Source organism: Ictidomys tridecemlineatus, chromosome 3, assembly GCF_052094955.1.
Source record: "Ictidomys tridecemlineatus isolate mIctTri1 chromosome 3, mIctTri1.hap1, whole genome shotgun sequence".
Classification (NCBI taxonomy): Eukaryota; Metazoa; Chordata; class Mammalia; order Rodentia; family Sciuridae; genus Ictidomys; species Ictidomys tridecemlineatus.
In genome coordinates, this window is record NC_135479.1 from 130394083 (window position 1) to 130420145 (window position 26063).

Sequence of the window (26063 nt, forward strand, 5' to 3'; positions counted from 1 at the left end):
GACAATTTAGTTGTATGAAAAACAATAGGTTTTCCGCAAATTTTCAGATTTTAAAGTTTTCCATATATTCCAATAACAAATATTCTTCAGTTTTGTATTTTTATGTAATATTACTGTTTCAAAGAGAGAATGTTTACTTATTATACAAAATTAATAGTCTTTTCATTCTTTGTAATTTCTTTTTTTAAAAGAAAGAGTGAGAGAGAAAGAGAGAAGGAGAGAGAGAGAGAGAGAATTTTTAACATTTATTTTTTAGTTTTTCGGCCGACACAACATCTCTGTTTGTATGTGGTGCTGAGGATCGAACCCAGGCCGCACGCATGCCAGGCGAGCGCGCTACCACTTGAGTCACATCCCCAGCCCTCTTTGTAATTTCTTTACATAAGCCACACATTAGGAAAAACATTATTTGGAATCTATAGTTAGGAATAGGTAGACAAGTCAAAAATTAGGATACTAATAGAAATTTAACTTCTCTATTACCATATGTTAAGCTGTGATAGGTAGTTTTGAGACAGTGGATAGGCAATATTTCTATAGCCTTCCTCTAGAGTTCCTAAGATAGCCTGAGCTAATTCTCAGTATGGAGAACATGAAGTGTGATGTTTTAGAATGGCTAGTCTTAAGATAAGGGGTAAACTAAGGTTTTTATTTGTTCAACGCATTATATTGAGCATCTCCTATGTTCAGGCACTGGTTTCCATTCCAGACACAACAGCAAGTAAAACATTCAAAATGCCTGCTTTCAAAGTCCAGAGTCCTAATGATTGCACAGTGGGGCCTCCTCAAAATTCCTGTATGCAAGTTAGGTTTTGTTGCTGTTTAACAAAATACCCGACAGGACCAACTTAGAGGAGGAAAAGTATATTTCGGGCTCAAGGTTTCAGAGGTTTAGTTCATGGCCTGCTGATTCCATGGCTGAGTCAGGTGAGGAGGAGCATCATGGCAGAAGGGTATGGAGGAAGAGGTAGAGGGCTGGGAACATGGCTGCCAGAAAGGAGAAGGAGGACAAGGTGGGGAGGGGAGACAGGAAGAGAAGAGGAGACAGAAAGACACCCTTCCAGGGAACACCCCCATTAATCCACCTCCTTCAGCCACGCACCATCTGCCTATGTTACCACCCAGTCAGTCCATTCAAACAGATGGACTGACTATGCGACAGCTGTCATAATCTAATCATTTCACCTCTGAATACTCCTGCATCAACACAGGAGCTTTTGACAGACAACTTATGTACAAGCCATAACAGCTTGTTTTCAAGGAGCTTACATCTGTGGAGAGGGACATAGGGAATAAGTAAATAAACAAATGAATATATAATATGTCAGACAGTAATTGTGCTATGAAAAAAATGCAGAGCTAAGGACCTCCTCCTCTTTATCTTCCTCTTCCTCCTCCTCTTCTTCTCCTCTCTTCCTCCTCTTCTTCCTTCTACTAATTAAGCCTGTGTATCACCCATTTCTAAATAGGGTCCCCAGTAATCTCCATGCGATAAGAAAATTATTGAAAACTACTTTTGTTAATGAGCTTTGTGCTGTTATTATAAATGCCTGAAATAATCAACTTAATGAGAAAATGTTCATTTTGGTTCACAGTTTTTGAGGTTTCAGTCCATGATCAGTTGATCCTGTTGCTTTGGGGCCTGTGATAAGGCAGCACATCATGGCAGGTACAGTCCACAGCACAGCAAAACTACTCCTCTTGTGTCTGGGGAAAAAAAGAAGAAAGGAAGACATTGGGTCTCCATATTCCCTTCAAAGGGGTGACCCTAACGACCTTCCTCTTAAAATTTCTATCACTTCCACATAGAACCAAGATAGGCACCAAATCTCTAACATATGGGTCTGTGGGGCCATTCCAGATTTATAGTGCTTCTGAACTGAGGGCTTCATAAAAGATGGGGCTGTATGTGTGGTCCAGCGCTGTTATCATCCAGGCCTCTAGTTCTCATCTAGTTCTCTGGAGCAATGTTATGAAGTAGATAGGGTTAACATACCTAAGACCACACCCTCCTACCTGGCTCTATTGCTAATAAAGGTAGCATTTTAGCCCTCATAGTTACTTTTTGTTTTATCTCTCAATTGATTCAGAAGCTGGCTGATGAAGCTATCCATTGGAGGCTCCTTTAAACACATTAAGAATTTTTGCCAAGATGAAGGAATGTTCAGGGAACATTTTGAAACTAGAGAATGTGTTGCTGATACAAATTGTGAATTCCAGAGGATTTGGGGGACAGAACTGGAGAGTTGAGGGAGACAAAGTGAGATGCCAGAGAGAGATGAGAGTCCAGAAGATAAGAGATATCAGGAAGTAGATGACAAAAACATACAAGTACATTGAGAGCAATGCTGGTGCCCAATGCAGAACCAACTCGACTCTCCCCATCAGCATTAAGGCACTGACTCTCCTGGCTGCTAGGAGTTCCTGGAAGAAGGAAGGGCCTGAGCTCCTCTAAAGACACCGATTTTAGCTGGAGTGGTGTCCCAGGCCATTGTTCTCCTTAGGGGCAACTCATATCCAAAAGCAAATCAAAGTGGGGATCAAATGCCTAGCCTCAGCCTCAAACCTGCCAATGGATTCAGTGGAACTTCCCTTGTGTCACATCACAGTTCAATCCTGCTTTCTTCACTTCCTTACAGATGTTGTTCTCCAGAGCATTCACCAGCAGACCATTCACCAGTGGATGTTGGACATGGATATCTCCATCTTGGAGTCTTTCCTGGAGAACTAGGTCTATGATAGTTGCTAACAAAAATGATTCTAGGAAGTAAACTCTAAATAGAATTTGGTAACTGATTCACTAACCAGTCAACCAGTAATCACCACTGGTAGTAAGTGGAGTATTCATAGTCCCTGGCATGCTGTAACTATAAAAGTTGAACTATAAAAGTTTTACCAGGGAGAAGTTGGGATGGGATATCAGTAGAAGGTAATGAGGGCAATATGTCAGGCATTTGAAAGGTTTATAGAAAATTGTAATTACATGGCATCAGATGGCTATTGCTGGGGGCCATGGCTGCACTAGAGAAATATAATAAAAGGTGTGAAGGTGATTAATTACCAATGTAAGAGGAACTGTGAACATCAGATAACTTCTCCAGCAACTTATAAAAGAATCGCCTCTTATAGTCACAGAAGAGATAAAGCAGAGGAATCAGACACAGGACTTAATTATAAGGGAAATGGAATTCCAGAGAAGGTTGAATGCTCATGGCAAGTTTACTATGTGTAGCTTAGGACCTTGATTATTGAAGACTTGGGGACACTTGGATCAATTAATTTTAAAATCTCAAATTCTGAGATTCCCTGAATGCTTTGGGCCTTTTCAGGTGGCCTGGCCCCATTGCTCAACACTGATGTGCCTCTCCTTGCTCAAAGCTAATTCAAATGGGAAGTTCTATTCCAGGTATGCATGACATATCAAAATGCATTCTACTGTCATGTATAACTAAAAAGAACAAATAATTTAAAAAAAAAAAAAAAGCTAGTTCAGAGGCTTCTGTCTTGCAAGGCAACACACATCTAGCTCAGGAAATATCCCTACCTGCCACCCTGACTACCAGAACAATACTTACAGTTATGTCCCAAAATAATCTTTCAGAGAAGTGCCAAAACTACTAAAGGAGAAAAGGGACTATGCCCTTAAAGAGCTGTATGAAGTAGCCAACATGTAGCTGCCCAAAGCCAGGAGAATAGCATGGGACCCTACCCTGAAGATGCTAGATTGAGGGCTCAGAACATAAACCTTGGTAGGTAGAGTTTACAATACGGAAACATTCATTATGATACAGGATTCCATATCTTATCACTCCAGGAGACATTGTTAAGACACTGCTGGGTTGACTATTGGAAACTTAGAGGAAATGAAGGCACATGCACTTAGTGAAGTAGAAATGCTAGAACTTCCATGAAAGATGGTAGAAGAAAAGAGTATTTGGCTTAGAAAAGTGGCTGGAGGTAAGAATATATGGGTGATGTCAAAAACCTTGGATGGTTGGTCAGGGTGTTAAAGGAGGAAGACTTGAGGATAGAGAGCACTAAGGAGTGGGGAATTGAGAGATGGACCTATGGAAGTGGGAATGAAGGGTGAAAAGTTGTGTGTCAAATGTCAGTGACCTCCAGGAAACATCCACCACAAAATATGAAGAGACAACTTGGTAGATAGAGTGGGTGGGATAGCTATTGCCAGCATTCACTCTCATTTCCCATCTTAGAGCTGTCATGAATGGCCCATGCACACAGTAGGCATGGTTGTAGGGAGCTATTCCTGGAGAACTAGGTCTATGATAGTTGCTAACAAAAATGATTCTAGGAAGTAAACTCTAAATAGAATTTGGTAATTGGTTCACTAACCAGTCAACCAGTAATCACCACTGGTGGAGTATTTATAGTCCCTGGCATGCTATAACTATAAAAGTTGAACTATAAAAGTTTTACCAGGGAGAAGTTGGGATGGGATACCAGTAGAAGGTAATGAGGGCAATATGTCAGGCATTTGAAAGGTTTATAGAAAGTTGTAATTACATGGCATCAGATGGCTATTGCTGGGGGCCATGGCTGCACCAGAGAAATATAATAAAAGATGTGAAGGTGATCACCAGAAGGGGCAGGACTACAGGTAAACCAACAGAATGGGATCCCTCTCACCAAAGATGATCTGGTTGCTGAATGTACAATTTTCACCAGAGACCAACACTGAATCCCAGGATACCAACCAACCACTGGGTGTGCAGTGAGTGATCTTCACATCAACTCCTGTGACAGGAAAGCAGGAGCAAAGAGAGGGAGAAGTTGAGTTGCAATGCAGTACCCATGAAGACCTCAGCCCAGGAACCGTCACGGGGAGCTCTAAAGCTATGCCAGCCCTTCAGAGTTGGGGCAAGGAGATCAGGTACAAATAAACTCCACTGTTGAGCAGTCTTTAAATGCCAGCTAACCCCGGAAGAAAGTGTGATTTTGAGCAAGGAAACTTCCAAAGAATGCCATCTTCTGGCAGCACTTCTAGCAGGAGGGAGGAAAAAATAAAATCTTCCATTCCTGAGAAAGGATCTGGTAACACATTACATAATTTGTAATGTATACCTCTAATTATAGGATGATTATTAATTTACAAATTGTACATTCACATGATAAAACGTCGTCAAAAGAAGTTTAGAAATGATGAGATGATGAACTAAACAATCTATTAAAATGTTTTGGTAATAGGTGATGGTTTCATATTGTTAGTTAATATCACAAGACAGCACACTAGAACAAACATCACCATGAATGGTAGGTAGGAATGGATATTTCTAATAGTCCAGATAATATCAAGACTTTTTGGATAATTTCTTGCCAGATTGACTGAATCATTCTACCTTGCAACATAGCTAGCTACATGCTGAGATGAGAAGTGCCAGCTTGGCCACTGCCTCCGGGGTTCCCCTTTGTTTGAATTATCTATCCTCAATTGTTCTTTATTTCAAGGAATCTGTTGTGAGGGTTCAGTTATATTAAATAATTTTGTATGGAAATCCAGTCACCCCAGCGCATATAATTTTGCAATATTTCTCCATATGCTGAAATCAGATGAAGGAGGAGGTGGCCACTCTCAACCTGTCTGTACTTTAGTCTTGCCGTCTTCCCTCAGAACACCTCATTCCTGATATGTGACCTTGCAAGATGCAACGCAGTGAGGGCAACACAAAACATTAGTGAAGATTGGTTTCTTATTTTTAGATGAAAATAAGTAGAAAGAGCAGTTCCAATATTTTCTGCCTGCACTTCTCTGGATCATTTTTCACATTTCCTTGGGGTCCCCCTTTTAGAGATCTCTGATCTAGTGAGCAGGTTGGTGTTCCCAGATTTGGTATGTCCCCTTTGGTCCTGGCTAAGAGGTACTGCTTTTCCGATTGCTCTTCTTTCCCATTGTGACATTGTTGACCATCTCTCTGATAATGCACTTTCACTGTGAGTGCTTTTCTCTCTTAGTGTGTAGTGGGCAATTTGAGGTTCAAGTATGCCTCGGAGATTTTTTCCTACTAAATGTGGATACAGTTTTACTCTCAGGTTCATAGTGGACTGCTCCACCAACTGCCTACAAGAATTATATGCATAATATTTTTTAAAATGAGCAATTTAACATCAAGTTGAAAAAACACAATTGACAAAAAAAAACAAATTTAAAGGAAGAAATTGTTTCATAAGATTAAAGTCTCAAAATGGCCAGTGCATCAGAATTACCTATAGCACCAAGAAAACAAAAACAAAAAGACTCCCTGCCACTAATTCCTGGATCCCACTTGCATTAGTGTAGATTCAGGTAGGCTACAACTGAAGACCTACAGTGACACCCTCCTCACCATGATAGGCACTGGATCTTTCTCACCTAAATGACTGTAGGAAAGCTATTTGGACTCACAGCTGTGCTCCCTGAAGTCTTCAGTGTTCCAAACTCTTTGGTGCTCTCTATTCTGGGGCATGGCCTTTGTCTTCATGGGCCAGTACAACAGGTGGAACTCCAGCCATCACATCTGTGTACCAGGCATGAAGATGGATTAGAGAGCAAAAACAGAAATGGGTAAAGAATACACATCATCTTATTGTTAAGGGAGCTTCCCAAAGCTATCACAGGAGATCCCCAAATCTAGAATGTAGTGTCTAGAATGTAGTCACATGTCCACAATTTAATGTAATAGAAATTGGCACATATATTGTGTATTTTGGACAACTATATGCTCAAATAATGGGATATTTATTACTAGAGTAGAAGTAAAATCCTGGGTAGAAGCCAATGGTCTCTGCCAAAATTTACAAATCAACGGTTCTCCAGGTCTTGGCTGGCTCTGGAAATCCAAGTGCATTTATGATTTGGTTGGAGAGGTTTTGTTATGACCTTCTCCTAAAGACATCATGTTTTGGCTAGAATTAGCAACTTGCTTAGAGAAGATGGAATAACTTCAGCGTAGTGAGAACGTGCACAAGACAGATTCTATCAGCTCTGCTCAGATCATCTTACAAGATGCTCTTGGGACCTCATTCTGACAAGCTATTTAAAATGGGTAAAAGACAACAAATAAACACTATAACGAAAATGTACTGGAATCCTTGGAACAAGAATTGAAAGCTCTGTTCATTCCCTCTCAGGGTGCTAAAGAAGAAATACTAAAAAGAACAAACAAGATATTTTCCCTTCCTAAAAATGGATCCTGTTGGAAACCCAATCTAAATGGAGATTTTCCCATCACAATGTCAAACAACTTTTGTTTAGAATGAAATCCACAGCAACCAATAGGAGAGTTTTGGACATGAAGGCTCCTCACAGAGTCCTGGACAACCCTGGGTATTGTACAGTGCTGTGGATTAGCATTCACGTTTTTCATCTGAATGACAACCCATTGGTGTCCAGTAGGACTGGTCTCCCCCGGAGTGGTTTGATACTGCTGTCCTGCCTGGATGCCATGTAACTTGTCTGTTCAATTCAAAATATGCATAAACGGACAAGATGAGCAGGTGGCACTGACAGTCCCAAGAACAGTCAGAGACCGTTCTTGCAGAAACCTCTCTCTATTCAGAGACATCAAGTAATCTCACTGATGATTACCAAAAGGGTTCAGATAATCTAGTGAGCCTGCAACATTTCTGATTTCTAGCTATCTATTTTAAAGACTAGTGTAAGACTCTAGAAATTCCAGGACTATAGGTTGCTACTCTAGAAATAACATGCTTCACTTATCTCTCCCATACACCTGCTTCTGCTGGAAATGAATGAACTGTAGCAAACTGCAGTTGCCAAATGGTTTTACTGATTTGAGATGTATCATTAGTCTCATCTTTAAAGCAGGAGTCACAAGTTCAAGGGTGTTTCCAATATACTGTTCTCTATAGAATCCACTGCGATTAATTAGAACACATTTGTTAAAAAGTCATTCAGGAAGGTTTTTTTCTCCCTTAAAGATGGCTTTCTCACAGATAGTTTTAAAATGATTAGCAACAACCAAATCAGCCTTTTAAATCAGTGCATTTCCAAGGACAGGACAGGATATCCTGAAAGCCTTCATCATATTAAATACTGCTATAGGGAAGATCCAACAAATTAGAATTAGTTTTGCTTCCTCTGATGTAAAGAATACAGAGGCTGGGGTTGTGGCTCAGTGGTAGAGCATTCGCCTAGCACATGTGAGGCATTGGGTTCGATCCTCAGCACCACATAAAAATAAATAAAATAAAGATATTGTGTCCATTTACAACTAAGAATATATATTTTTTAAAAAAGAATATTTGTTCTTCCCATTTTCTATAGTATTAGTCCTTAACTTTTATTAGGTCAAAGACACTTTTGAGAACATGATGCAATACATGGGAACTTTTTCGGGAAATGCAATTGGATACATATGCACAAACTATCATAAAATTTCAGGGGCTAATGACTCATAAAACCTGTTCATAGTTCCTCTAGTTTCAAAACCTCAAACTAGAGACTAAAGTAAGGAGAAAATAAGACTTAAGAACTCAAAATCTACTCAAGACTTGAAGAAGAAAATGTGATGCGTTTTTGTCTACATTAACTTGAAAACAAGTCAGTTTAGAGACAAAGTTGTTATGTTTAAAAAGCTTTCTCATGAAAGCTTTTAATAAAAAAAACCCAAATTATATAAAGTTTAATAGAATATGTCTCAAAAATACTCTAAAATTAAATTGCAATTAAATATAAGTCCTTGGTACTTTTTTAACAACAGAAAATTTATATTTTATTTGTTTGACATTTTTCTACCAGGACTTCTTACCTGTTTGTTTGAGATGGGGGTCTTGCCAGGTTGCCCTTGAACTCTTGGGCTCAAGCAATCCCCCTACTTCAGCCTTCCTTCTAACAGGGACTGCAGGTTGACACCACCACACCTGGAGGATTAGGACTCCTGATAAATGCGGATTCACAGGCAAAACTTTTGTGAAACAGTTTATTTACAACACTCTGAAGGACATCAACTTCAGCACCCTTTGTTTATTAATTACTTTATTGAGATATAATTCACACGTAAAACAACTTATCTCTTGAAATTATACAACCCAATGGTTTTATTTTAAGGTTCCTCCCAGTTCTACAATCCACAGCACAATACTTTTAGAACATTGTCATCAAACCAAAAAGAAATTCTGTAACTATTAGTCATCATTTCCCTTTCTATATCCACCAACAATTCTGACCTTAGGCAACAACTAATCTGATTTCTGTCTTTAGAGATTTGCCTACGAAGGACATTCCATATGAATGTTCATACAATTGGTGGTCTTTTGTGACTGGCTCTTTTACTTAGCATAATGTATTAAAGGATCATCATTTTGTAGCAGACATCAGGACTTCATTCTTTTTTATAGCTGCATAACAGTCTACTGTGTGGAGATACCACATCTTGTTTATCCAGTCATCAGTTAATGCACATGTAGGTTGTACCCAGTTTTTGGCTATTAAAAGTAATTCTGCTGTCAATATTTTTTACAGGTTTTTGTGTTTGTTAGTGCCTTAACTTTTAACCACACAAGGCAAAAAGTCAAGAGAAAAATACTTAGTTTCAACAAAACGATGCAAATTTGTCTTTTGAGATAATGTTAGATGTTTTTTGATTGAACCACTTCCAGATGTGAATTTGCAAACTTTTGTCTTGACAGGAAAAGTGGCATTGTGATACTGTTGAAGAATTAAGAAATCCTTAAAGGCTGGATGTTCATTAAGATCCCTTCTTAAACTAAGTTAACAACTTAGTCTTTCTGTTACTCCTCCTTGAATAGAAAAGACCATAAAGACCAGGTTGCGGATGCTCTGTGTCTTGCGGAATAAACAAACATCGCTGAGCCCCTTGCAAGCAGCAACAACAGCTTTGCACAGGAAACTGAGCCTTGGACAGAAGTCATCCCAGAAACATGACTTGCCAAGCTGCTCTGGGATGTCCCATTTAGGTCCCAAGTACTTGGTGCCCTCACCAATTTCCAGTGGTGCCAGGCCTCTTTCTGGCTAGTAATCTGCTTGTCCTTGGGCAGTGTTCCATGTCCCCCTCCTAGAGATCCTCACTGCTGACTCTACCCTGCCAACCATCTCTAGCCCACCTCTGAGGTTAAGGACCCAATTTCAACACAGGCTCCCATGCTGCTATAACACCCTCTGGGCTCTAGGTCTGCCATCTACTCAGGAGGTGCTCAGTGACTGTGTGTGCAAGGATGACCCATGGGATTTGCCATCAATACTAAGTATATGAGGCTAAAGGGTCAAAATGAATTTGACTCACTGTAATTGTTATTTATTAATTGTTGACAAATTTCTCCAACAATCAAAGCACTTGGGAACCTCAACATATTCCTAAGGCTCCCTCATCAGCTATTGTGGTATTATATTAACATACTTCATTCATGGGATTTATTTGAAAGGAATACATTCAGAGGCATACAAAGCATATTCCTAAAGATTTCCTCCAGTAGAATGAACAAGCAAAAGACCCAAAGACAAGGTTTAACTAACCGATTATTTCCTTTGCTTTGCATTTCAGAGTAATCTTATTCGGGATTTTAAAAATCCAATTTCACTGAAATTTAGTAGCATTTACCCGATGCCAGCATGGGAGGCACAGCCTGGATCACAATTTACTGCTGGGGGGCCCTGCCAAGCTTTGCCATTCTTTCAGAGGAGGGTTTCCCTGGGAAGCCAGCTTTTTTAGGTAGTCACTGGGCTCCAGTTGGGGAATATCAGGATTCTGCCTGTAGTACTTCTGCAACTTCTCCAGAACTGTGGGCAACCCAATTGTGGAAGCATAGAACATGGGCCCACCCTTGTGCCTTGGCCAGCCATACCCATTCAAGTAGATGGCATCAGTGTGCTCTGGGCCAGCAGCCATCCCTTCTCCCAAGATACGGAACCCTTCATTGATGGGTGCATACAAGCAGCGCTCAAGGATCTCATCCTGGCTAATGACACGGGGTTCAATATGATGGGTTTCTCTGTACTGTGACAGAAATTTGGAAAGCCAGGGATCAGGTTTGTGAACCTTTCCCAATGGCTTGTCATACTGATACCACCCCCGCCCTGTCTTCTGCCCATAGCGTCCTGATTCACAGAGCATATCAGGAATTGGGCAGTATCTTCTAGTACCCCGCTTTCGGACAGGAGTACCAGGAGGCAATGTGGGTCCAGTAAGACCTTGTTCCTGGTGAACTTTCCAACCCCCATCCAACCCAGCAATGTCAGACCCTGGAAAGGTTCCCATTTTAAAACCAATCTTCTCCAGCACCTGATCTACCTCCTCTGGCTTGCTACCTTCTTCTACCAAGAAATATGTCTGGTCAAAATAAGGGACCAGCATTCGATTATCAACAAAGCCATGGCAGTTGCCTACTACTACGCCAATCTTTTTAATCTTTTTAGCTAAGTTCATAACAGTGGCAATGGTGGTGGGGGAAGAGTGTTGGCTAGGAATAATCTCTAACAACTTCTTTACATGAGGTGGTGAGAAGAAGCGTGTGCCAATAATCAAGTGTGGTCGATTGGTGGCAGAAGCCATCTCATCCATGTCCAGGGCTGAAGTATTGGTGCACAAAAATGCTTCAGGCTTGCACACGGCTGACAGTTCAGCAAAGACTCGTTTCTTCAGCTCCATATCCTCAAATACTGCTTCATAATAAGTCTACTCTAGCAAGCTCCTTCATAAATGAACTGAACCTGAGTTTTGGTCCTGACCAAGGCTGGCCATTCTACTGCATTTTGGATGCTTCCTTTTCCAAGACGGAAGTTACCCTCTCTGAGATTTGAGCTGATTTTGGTATGATTCTATAGCCATCACAGGTATCTTGACCCTTGCAAAGAAATGGCAATGCCTCGGCCCATGGTTCCCAAGCCTGCAGAGATAGTGAAGGAGAAAATGAATGTTTCAGGGGAATTAGAAACTAACTTATTGGACCACAGTTTCTATGGCAATGTGGCATTTTAAAAGACTAATTCAAGGACACAAATGGATGTCAGAGCTTTCTAGTGGGCACATGGGAGCAGTGGATGACTATACCACAAAGTGATGGTGGTTTTGAGCTAGGAGGTATGATTGCATCCAGGGACCAGAAAGATGAGAGAATTGATTCCAAATACTTAACTGAAAAAATTGAAAGGCCGGGCTGGGAATGCGTCTCAAGTGGTAGCGTGCTCGCCTGGCATGCATGAGGCCTGGATTCGATCCTCAGCACCACATTCAAAGATGTTGTGTCCACCAAAAACTAAAAAAAATAAATAAAAATTCTCTCTCTCTCTCTCTCTCTCTCTCTCTCTCTCTCTCTCTCTCTCATTCTTAAAAAAAAAAATTGAAAGGCCATGCTTGAAATTTGCTACAAATTACAATCACTTCAGAAACCCAGGAGTGAGAGATTCGTACAGGGAAGGGTTAGAGGAGGAGTGAAAAGTGCCCACAGTATGGAGGCAGAGACCCAAGGTCACATCTGTAAGTCAGCATTGAAAAAGTTAGCATCTCTAGGTGTCACACATAAAATGAAAGGAGTTCATGAATTGGGTGAGAATTACTAGAGCTAATAGAAGAAACAGGTTGAGCACAGAACCTGATACATGGTGTCCTGAAGTAAAAGTTAGCTCTTGACATGCACGCATTTGGAGAAGCCCACGAATGGCCCCATATGCTTACCAAGACACCAACTGAGGAGAGGGGTCATGCTGATGCTGGTTTCCACGAGGCCTCAGAGGGAGTGGACCACTTATTCATATTCTTTTCAGCAATGAAAGCATATTGCAGGGCTGTAGCCTGCCCTGATCCCCGAAGGTACTGAAATAGTTCCTTTTCCTCCTTGATGCCCACTTCTTAGGGATACTTCACAAAGGCCTGGACAGCACAGACAAGAGTCTCCTGAGCCAGGCACCCAGGGTGCTGTTTCCATATCTCCATTAATGCTTCTCTGAAAATGATGTCCATGTTGGGCAAGTTCAGAACTGGCTTGTTCAAGAATATGCAGGATTATAGAGTTGATCCAAAGAAATAAATGAGATTGGAACCTTGGAAATGATATTATATGAAGGGATTAGGATTATATAAAAACACCAATGATAACCAGTTTCAATTTAAAGTGCCAAAGTAAATACTATCTTCAAGATATTTAGAATACTAACATAAAAATCTCTTTCATGGGCCAGGGTTGTGGCTCAGTGGTAATGCTTGCCTAGCATGCATGAGGCACTGGGTTTGATCCCTGGTACCACATAAAAATAAAAAATAAAATAAAATAAAATTAAGGTATTGTGTCCATTTACAGCTAAAACCAAAATCTAATTTTATATGACTAAGTTATGTCATGTTATAACTTAGTCATATAAAATAGAATTTAAGAGATCTGAGGCAACTATGTTATTTAAGTATGTTTATGCATTAAAATTGTGTTTTATTTTTACTTATGGCCAGGACAAGTTTTTCATAGATTCTGTATTAATCTGTCAATGAATCTAAACAAAAAAGTTCTGAGTTAATATCTGATGTTTAAAATAATCTTAACTCCATTACTAAGTATAACTAAATTTTAAAACACCTGTAAAAGAGGGGCTGTGGTTGTGGCTCCGGGGTAGAGTCCTTGCCTAGTCCTTGTGAGGCACTTGGTTGGATCCTCAGCACCACATTAAAAAAATAAACAAAGTTATTTAAAAACACCTATAAAAGAATACAGTGTGATATTAATGGAAGGGTAGGCATACATATCAATGGAAGAGAATTGACAGCTCATCAATAAATCCAATTATGGCTAATTGATTTTCAATACAGAAAGAAAGTTCAATGGGGGAAAGGAGAGTCTTTTGAACAAATGGTTGGGATAACTGATTATCCATATGCAAATAAGATTAATTAATTAAACTCATATCATACCTAGCACCATTCATATAACTAAATCAAAGTAGATCATAAATCCATTGAATAACTAAAACTATAACAATTTCTGCAAGAAACAGAGTAGTATCTTTATGATGTTGGGTTAAGTACTAAATTCTTAAATATAACTCCAGAAGCACAATTTATTTTATAAAATAAATATAATCAATAAATTGAACAAAATAAAATTAAAGACTTTCCTACTTCAAAGGACACCATTAAGAAAATGACATGAAAAGCCACAGTGTGGGAGAAAGTATTAGTGTGGTGGAGAACATAGTGCCATTCACTAAATGTCCATGTCCCAATCCCTAGAAACTGTAAACAGGTAAACTTACCTGGAAAATGGAGTTTCTAGGTGGAATTAAGGTTAAAGGTATTGAGAAGGGGAAATTACCCTCTGTTATCTGGGTGGGCAAATATAATCACAACTCTGATGGGAGAAATTCAACAACCAAGGAGAGTCAGAGATATGCCATGAGAGGGTCCAGACCTGCTGGCAATGCTGTAGCTTTCATATGAGAGAAGAGACCAAGGACCAAGGATGTAGTGGCTTCTGGAAGTCAGGAACCCACCAGTTTACACACAGCAAGAACCTCAGGAACTTGGTCCTTTAATGCAAGGAACTCAATTCCACCAACAACTCAAAGGATCAGGAAAGCAGTCCTCCTCAGAACTTCCAGAACTGAGTGTGGCAGCCAATAGCTGGATTTTAGTCCAGTGAGACCTCTACCAGACTTCTACCTATGGAACTGTAAGATAATATGGCTCTGCATTTGAAGTGCTAGATTTGTTATTAGAGCAGTAGAAAACCAATACAACTTGCACATCAAATATCTTATAAGGAACTTCTAATCAGAATATGCAAAGAACTTTTAGAACACAAACCAACAAGGCATACAACTCAATTTCTTTAAGGGGCAAAAACTTGAGCACATACATATCCACAAGGGTATGATATGCAAGTGGTTAATAAACATGTGATAGAAGCTCAACATTGGGCTAGGGTTGTAGCTCAGGGCTAGAGCACTTGCCTAGCACATACGAGGTACTGGGTTCAATCTTCAGCATTACATAAAAATAAATAAATAAAATGAAAGTATAAAAAAAATACCTTGTCACTCTGTGACTTGAGATTCAAGCAGAGGAAATACTGTTTCTCTGTGAGGCAGCCGTTGCTACCTGCCGATCCCCACTCTTTGCCCTGTTTGCCCACCTCAATCGCCTGCCATTCACCATCGGATTACGCTCCTGATGACCACAGATGGCCCGCTGCTCACTGCTGCCTGGAAGTCCATTGTCAGGGTACCTGCAGGTTTGGTTACATGCAGCCACCACCATTTTGGGACATCTACCAGGGCCTGGGAGTCCAGAGCCAAGGGGCCTACAGATTTGCCACCACCATATCATAGCCCAGCCATCTTAGTTGGGGACACTGGCCAGGGCCTGGAGATCTATTGTTAGGGTACCCGCAGGCCTGGTTGCACCTGAGGTCTTTCTGCTGGGTGTGCTAGCGGTCACCATCTTACTGCCTCTTTGCAGGGTCTCTCCTTTAAGTGAGTGCATCCCTGGTGGTCTTTCTGCAAGTTGGAATGGCATTGAGATCTTGGGACTGCAGGAAGGCAGAGCCAGGGAATCTGAAGCCCAGGTCCATGAGATTGCAGCTGGGTGTCGTGGGCACACCTGTGGAAAGCTGAAGACTGGGGACTTTATAGTTTTTTTTAAAATCTGTATATATTTTTCCCTCACTTATCTGTCTCCCTGTATTCTCTTTCTCACTTCTCTCATGATAACAGCCAACCTCTATTAATTCCTCCTTTGCTCTCACTATAAATTTTTACCTCTATCTTCTCTCTTTCTCCCTCATAAACATCACATCCCACACTACTTCTGTTCCCTCTTTGTCCACATCAAGGAAAGAAAACTTCTAACCAATATCCCTGATGAACATCAATGCAACAATTCTCAATAAAATTCTAGAAAATCACATACAAAAACATACTAAAAAGACAGTGCACCATGATCAAGTGGGTTTCATCCCAGGGATGCAAGGTTGGTTCAACATACGGAAGTTAGTAAACGTAATTTATCACATCAATAGAGTTAAAGACAAGAATCATATAATCATCTCAATAGATGCAGAAAAAGCATTTGAGAAAATATAGCACCCTTTCATGTTCAAAACACTAGAAAAATTAGGGATAGTAGAACCATACCTCCACATTGTAAAAGCTATATATGCTAAACCCAAATCCAACATCATTCTAAATGCAGAAAAATTGAAAGCATTCTCTCTAAAGACTGGAATAAGACAGGGATGCCCTCTTTCACCACTTCTATTCAACATAGTCCTTAAAACTCTAACCAGAGCAATTAGAAGAAAGAAATTAAAGAGATACAAATAGGAAAAGAAGAACTCTAACTATCCCTATTTGCCAACAACATGATTCTATATTTAGAAGATCAAAAAAAAAAATTCACCAGAAAACTTCTGCATCTAATAAATGAATTCAGCAAAGTAGCAGGATATAAAATCAATACTCATAAATCAAATGAATTTCTATATATCAGTGATAAATTCACTACAAGAGAAATTAGGAAAACTGCCCCATTCACAATAGCCTCAAAAAAATGTACTTGGGAATCAACTAACAAAAGAGGGGAAAGACCTCTGCAATGAAAACTGTGGAACACTAAAGACAGAAATTGAAGAAGACCTTAGAAAATTAAAAGATCTTCCATGTTTTGGGATAGAATTAATATTGTTAAAATGGCCACACTATCAAAAACATTATACAGATTTAATGCATTCCTATTAAAATCTCAATGATGGGGCTGGGGTTGTGGCTCAGTGGTAGAGCTTGCCTAGCATGTGTGAGGCACTGGGTTCAATCCTTGGCACCACATAAAAATGAATAAATAAAATAAAGGTATATTAAAAAGTTGTATTTGTTTAAAAAAATCCCAATGACATTTTTCATAGAACTAGAGAAAGCAATCATGAAATTCGTTTGGAAAAATAAGAGACCCAGAATAGCCAAAACAATCCTCAGCAAGAAGAGTGAAGCAGGAGGCATCACAATACCAGACCTTAAATTATTCTACAGAGCAATAGAAACAAAAATGGCATGGTATTGACAGCAAAATAGACATGTAGACCAATGGTACACATCAAGACAAACGGCATAGTCTTTAGAATAGAAGACACAGAGACAAACCCACATAAATACAGTTATCTCATACTAGACAAAGGCACCAAAAACATACACTGGAGAAAGGATAGCCTCTTCAACAAATGGTGCTAGGAAATCTGGAAATCCATTTGTAGCAAAATGAAATTAAACCCCTCTCACCCTGCACAAAAATCAACTCAAAGTGCATCAAAACTCTGGCACTAGAACCGAGACCCTGAGCCTAATAGAAGAAAAAGTAGGCCCAAATCTCCACCATATCATCTAAGGCACTGAATTCCTTAACAAGACTCCCAAAGTGCAAAAAGTAAACGCAAGAATCAGTAAATGGGATGGATTAAAACTAAAAAGCTTCTTCTCAACAAAGGAGACAATTAATAACATGGAGAGCCTACAGAATGGGAAAAAAAAATCTTAACCACATGCACCTCAGATAGAGCATTAGTCTCCAGGATATAAAAAGAACCCAAAAAACTTAACATGAAAAAAACAAATAACCCAGTCAATTGAACAGACACTTCACAGAAGAAGAAATACAATTAAGCAACAAATATATGAAAAAATGTTCAACATCTCTAGCAATTAGAGAAATGCAAATCAAAACTTCTCTAAGATTTCATCTCATTTCAGTCAGAATGGCAATTATCAAGACTACAAGCAATAATAAGTGTTGGTGAGGATGTAGTGGAAAGGCACACTCATACATTGCTGGTGGCACTGCAAATTGGTGCAACCACTCAGGAAAGCAGTATGGAGATTCATCAGAAAACTTGGAATGGAACCACCATTTGACCCAGCTATCCCACTCCTCGGTTTACACCCAAAGGACTTAAAATCACCATCCTACAGTGACACAGACACATCAATGTTTATAGCAGCTCAACTCACAATAGTTAAACTATGGAACCAACCTAGGTTCCCTTCAATAGACAAATAGATAAAGAAACTTTGGTATACATAGACAATGGAATATTACTCAGCCTTAAAGAAAGAAATTATGACATTTGCAGGTAAATGGGTGGAGCTGGAGAATATCAGGCTACGCAAAATAAGCCAAACCCCAAACACCAAAGGCTGAAGGTTTTCTCTGATAAATGGATGCTGATCCATAACGGCGGGGGAGTAGGGAAGAATAGAGGAAACTTGGATTGGGCAGAGGGTAGTGAGGGTAAGGGAGGGGTTGTGCGGGTGGGAAGAATGGTAGAATGAGACAGACATTATTACCCTATTACATGTCATAATTACCTGACAGGTAATTATACACCATGTATAGCCAGAGGAATGAGACATTTTACTCCATTTGTGTACAGTGTGTCAAAATGCATTCTACTGTCATGCATAACTAATTAGGCAAAATTAAAAAAAAATTAGAACAAAAAAAATAAGTTCAACATCAGCAGTCATAAGGGAAATGCACGTTAAAATTACAATGAATGCCGACAGCCTCAAATAATAGGTCGTCATTTCTGAGACTGGGTTACCAACAAGCTCTGGTTGTAGTCTTGCCCATCTCTTGCTCACTCATTTGCTTACAGTGACAGGATGTAAGTGGCCCTGTGGAGAAGCCATGTGGCAAAGAACTGAGGGTGACCTCAGCCCATAGTGAGGGAGGAACTGAGGCTCTTGGTCCAAAAGCACAAAAGGAATGGAATCCAACCAAGCTAGGAAGATCCTCCCCCAGTTATCCCTGGGATGAGGACAGCTACAGCCTAGGGCTACAATCCAAATCTGGATTAAAGCATTGTACCAAGTCCTACAACCAGGAAGAGATGTATATCAGTGTTAGGGCACTTGCCTAGCAAGCATGAGACCCTGTGTTCAATCCCCAGCATCACAAAGAAGGGGGAAAAAAATCTATAGTTAGAGAGCCTGGCTAATCAGACCTGATTCCTGATCCACAGAAATTGTTTTACAATTGTTTTATCTTAAGTCACCAAGTTTGAGGGTAAATTGTTATGCACTTACAGACCAACTAGAATGGTGATAATAAAATGACATCAGTACCCAGGGTTTATAAGCAAGTAAAGAAACTTGAAACCTCGTACATTGCTTGTGAAGTTGTAAAACAGTATATCACATTGGAAAACTGTTTGACAGTTTCTTAAAATTATTGTTCAACTCAGGATTTTTACTCCTAGAAATCTGCCACCCAGAGAAATGGAAGCATCTGTCTCCATAAAATGTGTGTACAAACACTCATAGCAACATTATTCACAGTAGAAGTCGGAAACAACCCAAATGTCCACTGTCACGGTTTGGATATAAGGTGTTCCCTGAAAGCTCATGTTTGAGACAATGCAGAAATATTTAGAGATGAAATGATTAGGTTATGAGAACTGTAACTAATACGTGGGTTAATCCACTTGATGAATTATTAATTTGAAAGGACTTCTGTACTGGTGGTCACTGTAGGCAGGTGGGAAGTAGTCCCTGCAGTGTGACTGTGGGGGTTGTACTTTGTCTCTTGTGCCTCAAGCTCTCTCTGCTTCCCAGATGTCATATGAGCAGCTTTGCTTCACCGTGACCTCAGAACTTGATGTTCTGCTTCATCTAGGACCACAGCAATGTAGCTGGCCCACCATGGTCTAAACCTCTGAAACCAGAGCTGTAATAAACCCTTCCTCCTCTAAATGGTTCTTGTCAGCTATTTTTGTCACAGAGATGAAAAGCTGATTCAGATATTCATCAACTGTTGAATGGATTAAAAAAAAAAGTGTGGTATAGCCACACCAGAATACTATTCAGCATTAAAAAAAGGAGCAAACTACTGATAAACACTACAACACACGTGAGCCTCCGAACATCATGCTCACTGAAAGAAGCCAGAGATTATATATGGGATGGTGCCACTGATATGAAATGTCCAGAAAAGGCAAATCTGTAGAGACGGAAGGAGGTTGCCTAGATTTTAGGATGGAATTTAGCTATAATGGGCATGAAAGAACTTTTTGGGAAGTGAGCAAGTTTTAAAATTGATATAAGGAGATGTTTGCAGAACTATAGATAGCAAATTATGCCTCACAGAAGTTCTAAAATTATATCTAGAAATGAAAAATCAAGAGCAGTGCAAGACCTTTCAGAAGAAAACTATAACATTTTATAGAAGAACATAAGACCACACCTTAAGGCTGGGGCCCGGTATGTGTGAGGCACTGGGTTCAATTCTCAGCATCACATATAAATAAATGAATAAAATAAAGGTCCATCAACATCTAAAAAAATTTTTTAAAAAGATTACACTTTAATAACTTTAATAAAGACGGACCTCATGCTCCTGGATACACATATTTAATAGTATAAAATATAAACACTGTCCACATTTACTAAATAGAAATATCTATTCAGAACACTATGATTCTATATTTTATTAAATAATCCAATAGATGATTCAAAAGTTTGCATAAACTAATAAATGTGTACTATATTATGGTTATCAAAACTTCAGCTATTACAAAAACTATTTTCTAAAAGTGCTGCTGTCTCAAGAATAAATCATTGTATGAAAAAATGTATGTCTTAGCTTCATACATAGAAAACCTCCCATTACAGAAAGACCTATGACTCTGGCACCATGTGTGAACATGTGTCCCCAGGGAGGGAGCCTGGTCTGGATGTCATCATGTGCACATGGGCATTATGTAATCTCATCCCTTGCTGTAAGCTACGAGGCAAGACTATTTCCTAATACTTGAATATCTGCAGTGTTGAGAAGAATGCTTTTCAATGAATGATGTCCCACATGGTAAGAGCAGCACTCAGGAGAGGAGCAAAGACAGTGGTTATTAGCATGAGGGCCCTGCTGACCCTGCTGCTTTGGAGACAAGTGAACTGTACCCAAGAGACCCACAGATTACTTGCTCAACTGTCCAGTGAGTTAGCCCAGTCCTCAGTGTTGAGGGGGAGGCAAGCTCAGCAGAAAAGAATGGATGGCCTACAGTCCACTGGCTCCATTCACTGGTGGCCTAGAAGGGAGGCAAGAGTGGACAGTGGGGAGAGCTGGAAGGGGAGGACACGTGTATAGAGAGCAAGTGGATGAGGAAAGAGGCCCAGCTCTCTGCATTGTGACCTGAACCTACTGCTGGCATAACCCTCTCTATGGAACAGGGCAGATGGGTCTGGATGTCCCAGAGCTGGAGCTCTGTCCTGCCACACTGCTGCTGCTCCCACGATGCCTGAGGCTGCCTCTCAAAGCACAGTCACTCTTGATTCCTTTCAAGAGTTGAAGACATTCAAATGGCCTGGGGCCCACCAAGACTCAGTTAAGATCCTTAAGGGTGGGGCCTGGATTTTTTTTTTTTTTTTTTTTTGGTACTGAGGACTGAACTCAGGGGCACTCGACTACTGAGCCACATCTTCATCCCTATTTTGTATTTTATTTAGAGACAAGTCTCACTGAGTTGCTCAGTGCCTCGCTTTTGCTGAGGCTGGCTTTGAACTCACGATCCTCCTGCCTCAGACTCCTGAACAGCTGGGATTACAGGTGTGTACCACCATGCCTGGCTGAGCAGGACAATTTTTAAAACAATTTTTAACAGTTGTTTTGAGCTATCCCTCCAGGAGGTCCAAGAGCAGGGTGTATGTCAGCCACTGCCTCTGGGACAGCTGCAGGGTCTGGCAAGTTTGTCTGAGGCCAGAAATTGGAAAGAATAAAAGGGAGAAAATGAGCAAACCAACCAGAAAAGAAAAGCCTGCTTAATGGAATGAAGCAATTATTTCTGACCCACATAATCCTGTTAACCTGGGATCCTCAGAACCTCTCAGGCTGTGTGTGGTCATCCTGGGAGCTCTCCCAGGCTCCTGTCCAGGACAGCCTAGCGCCAAATGAAGCACATCCATGGGACAGGTTTGGTCAGGGCGCAGTCAGCCAGCTTTTCCCTGCCTCGTCTCCTGTCTCTCTCCTTCTGTGGCTGTAGTTGAAGGATGCTGTTTTCTTCCACTGTTGGTTGTTTAGCACAGAACACAGGCAGAACTTCCCCTTTATGTCTACAGGGACCATTGTTGAGTTATTCTACTCTGTGAACTCAGACCACTGTTGGTTGGAATGCTTCTTCTTTATCCACTTGGTGTTCTTTAACTTTGTTCTCCACTGACTACGTTCATTAACATCAATTTTAGATTTTAGTAAGTCTTTAAATAATGTTATGACACAACAGTAATCAAGAAAATACACTATCACACACTGGAACTTATCTAATAAAAGATAAATGTCAGCAAGCCTACATTAGCTGTGCAGGAGAATGGGGACAATAGGAACTACATAGTGATTCAAGTGTACTAATAACTGAATTCTCTCCATAGTTCATTCACATTAACTTTTTCTAAATTCTTTTTTTTTCTCTTTATTTTGTGGTGCTGGGGATTGAACCCAGGGTGTTCTACCACTGAGTTACATCCCAGCCCTTTCTTTTTAAAATTTTTTTTAGTTGTCGATGGACCTTTATTTTACTTATTTATATGCGGTGCAGAGAATTGAACCCAGTGCCTCACACCTGTGAAGCAAGTGCTCTACCACTGAGCTACAACCCCAGCCCATCTCAGTCCTTTTTTATTGTTTATTTTGAGACAGAGTCTCCTTAAGTTGCTGAGGCTGGCCTCAAATTTTCCTTCCTTCTGCTTTAGCCTTCCAGTAGATGGGATTATAGGTGGCACCCCTGCACCTGGCCTTAATTTTGTCTTCACTCTATAAAGTCCTCTAAGATTGAAGTATATTCAAGTTTTGATAAAACATAAGTGAATTATACTTTTGAAGGAAGAAATTAAGGTGATAATTTTCCCTGATCCCTTGTGCTAACCTGATAGGAAAAGATTTTCCTTGCCTAGACTATTGAGACTCACATGCAATTCAGTGAAACCCTTTCCTCAGACACAAAGGGCTGTCTCCTCTCTAACCCTGATAAGCAGCAGGCTGTGTGCATCCTTGGGGTTCTGCAAAGGACAGAACAGCTGTAAGGTCACAGACTTCAGGGCGGGTCACCCACATGGGCATATGTAATACCTCAAGGGGATCCATGTGGACATGCACTGAGCCTTCTAATGAGACAGGGTCATATAAACCAAATAAATGTTCTCAGTACAAAGAGCAAAAGCAAAGAGAAAGACCAAGGAAACCACTAACTTTTTAAAATTGAACTTGCAGGTGAAATACAATGTGCAAAGAACATAGTCATTTGCCAGGGGTAAGGGTAAAGCAAGAGATTAAGACACTTCATCAGGGCTGGGGTAGTAGCTCAGCAGTAGAGCACTCCCCTAGCATGTGCCAGGCCCTGGGTTCAATCCTCAGCACTACATAAAAATAAATAAAATAAAATAAAGATATTGCATCCAACTATAACTAAGAAATAAATATTTTAAAAAACACTTTATCACTTTACTTTCTATTTCTTGTGGAGCTAGGGATGGAACCCAAGGCCTCACACATGCTATGCAAACACCCTACCACTCAGCTACAACCAAGCTTCTTTGAGAGTTCTTAAAAGATACGAAATCCAAATGAACAAATAGACCAAAGTCTTTGGGCAGAATTAGAGTTGTTAAAAACGATTAACACAGCCCAGCACAGCTATAGGACTAGTGTTTGTTACAGAGACACAGAGCTCAGCTTCCCAAGTTGAGGCTCCCAGTTGCCCATTTCTGGGGCCCATCCCTGCTGGGGAAGGACAGGCTCTGGGTCTTTGAAGAACAGTACTCTCTTTCAGCTTAGACCAGAAGCCTGCACATAGAGCTCAGTTCTTAGCTCAGGAACAAGCAGGCTGCCAGATACATAGAAGTGCAAAGACAGGACATTTTATAAGGCCTTCCCCTTCCCAGGTGAGCCAATGCAATCTGATTTGGCCAAGTAATTCTGCATTCATTAAATCTAATGTGGCACAGCAGTCTGGGAGGCTTCATATAACAAGACTATTAAGATATATGAAGCTAATTAGCTTCCATAGTCAACTCTCCAAGATTCTGCATTAGGTTTTTAGAGAAACCTACAGTTATTTAACCTCCTACACTCCTTTCCCACCATAAATGGCTTCAAAAGCACCAGAACCATGACCATTGGGAATTCCCTTTCCTATAGATTTTTCTATAGGATGCAAAAGGTAATAAATAATTCTTCTTAATCTTTTCCTTTTTTTTTAGCTCAACATTTCAGTGTGGGAATCGGGTGAATTAATGGAATACGTTTACAAATGGAAAAAGGGAATTCGAAATATGTATATATATCATTTAAACTGAGATATCTTTCACATGCCACAAAAGTCATGTGGCTTTTAAACCACACTTTTCATGACTGACCAATATCTTTAAGATTATAGGTAGTGCTTGCATGCCACGCGGAAAAAGTCAAAATCAGGAAAAGTCATCTCCATTCCTACCTTTGTGTTCCCTGCCTCAGTGGTTCTCAAAGTGTGGTCTCCAGAACACAACATTAATGTCACCTTGGCATTCCAGAGAGATGCAAATCCACAGGTGGAGCCCTGCAATGGGTTTTAAGCCATCCAAGAGATTCTGACAACAGTCAAGTTAGAGAATGATTGTTCCACGCCAAGACAATTGCGCTAGTTTCATAGAAATATAGATTTGCACATATGTATATTTTTATTTATAATGAATCATATGTATTTAATATTGACTAATTAACGTATTAATATTTTGTGGAAACATACCAAATTTGCCAGCATGGCAATTTTGTTTTGCCAAATGACCCCTAATAGTCACATTTAAAAACAAAGGAAAAGAGGCTGAGGCTGTAGCTTAGCGGTAAAGTGCTTGCCTTGTAGTGTGAGGCACTGGGTTCAATCCTCAGCACCACATAAAAATACATACAGATACTATGTGTTCATCTACAACTAAATAAATATTTTTTTTTAAAAAAGAGGAAATCGGGGGAGCATAAAAAGATTATTCATCCATAGTAAATTACCAAGAATAGAAAATAGTAAAATAGGGAAATCATAAAGCCTCAGATGAAAATGAAAGAAAATGGGCTGGGGATGTGGCTCAAGCGGTAGCGCGCTGGCTTAGCATGCGTGTGGCCCAGGTTCGATCCTCAACACCACATACAAACGAAGATGTTGTGTCCGCCAAGAACTAAGAAAAAAATAAATGTTAAAATTCTCTCTCTTTCTCTGTCCCCCCCCTCTCACTCTCTCTTAAAAAAAAATGAAAGAAAAAAAAATACCTAGGCATTTTGTGAGACAATAAGTGGCAAGTATAGGTAGGATTTTTCTGAGTTGGTCCTTTGTCGATCAGCCCTATTTCTCTACCTTATATCTCTAGCATTTATCTGTGACAATGTAGCACCATGATATCATAGGATTTCAAACATGGCTACTCATTCAAAAATAATAGTAAAAGGCCCTAGAGTTTTCCATAAGATTCTAGTCACTAGCCTTAAAACAAAGAGGGTGAAGGTTCAGGTTGTAACAAGACCAAACCCTGGGAGCCTGACCACCTTTGGGCCTGGAAAGAGGCCTGGAAAGAGGCCTGAAACCAATTTTATGGAGCACTTTCCTTTTGTCCAAAGACTCCCAAAAGATTTGTTGTGGTCCACATGTTAAAGGCTAAGAATAGAATCCAAGTCTCCTGCAATGATCCTGAACCCATTTCCCTATGAGACAGCACCCCCTGCACACTGGCAAGGCCCCCCCTTTTTCCATTTGTTCAATTTAATGACTCAGATATTAGGAAAGTATTAATTTTAAAAAATCAAGGCTATTCATTATCCATCACTCCAACACAACATCTGTAAGAAATGTGTTATATCTTCTCACTGTGATTCCTTTTTGGAAGCAGGCATATAGACAGACATTTATGGAATTTTCTATATGGGTGTTTTCTTCCTAAGACTATAAATGTTTTCTCGGGTTTTTCAATTTTCCTAAAAAAAAGGAAGTTTTAATACCTGAATGGAATCGTTTCATTAAGATTGTTTTGCCCAATGACCACACACTAATAGCCACATTTAAAAACAAAAACAAAAAAAAAAAAGAGGAAATTAGGGGAGCATAAA

At 40.0% G+C, this 26063-nt stretch overlaps 1 pseudogene across 1 annotated transcript; it reads right to left on the reverse strand.

Annotated features, from left to right (window-relative positions):
* Window positions 1-409: 409 nt before the first annotated feature.
* LOC120884434 (peroxisomal bifunctional enzyme pseudogene) lies at window positions 410-26063 on the reverse strand (annotated as a pseudogene). Its single transcript, XR_013436695.1, has 7 exons — window positions 24427-26063; window positions 13540-13614; window positions 12648-13012; window positions 12109-12228; window positions 8766-11859; window positions 6401-6512; window positions 410-1707 (listed from the first exon to the last, which is right to left on the reverse strand). The product of XR_013436695.1 is annotated as a peroxisomal bifunctional enzyme pseudogene (transcript).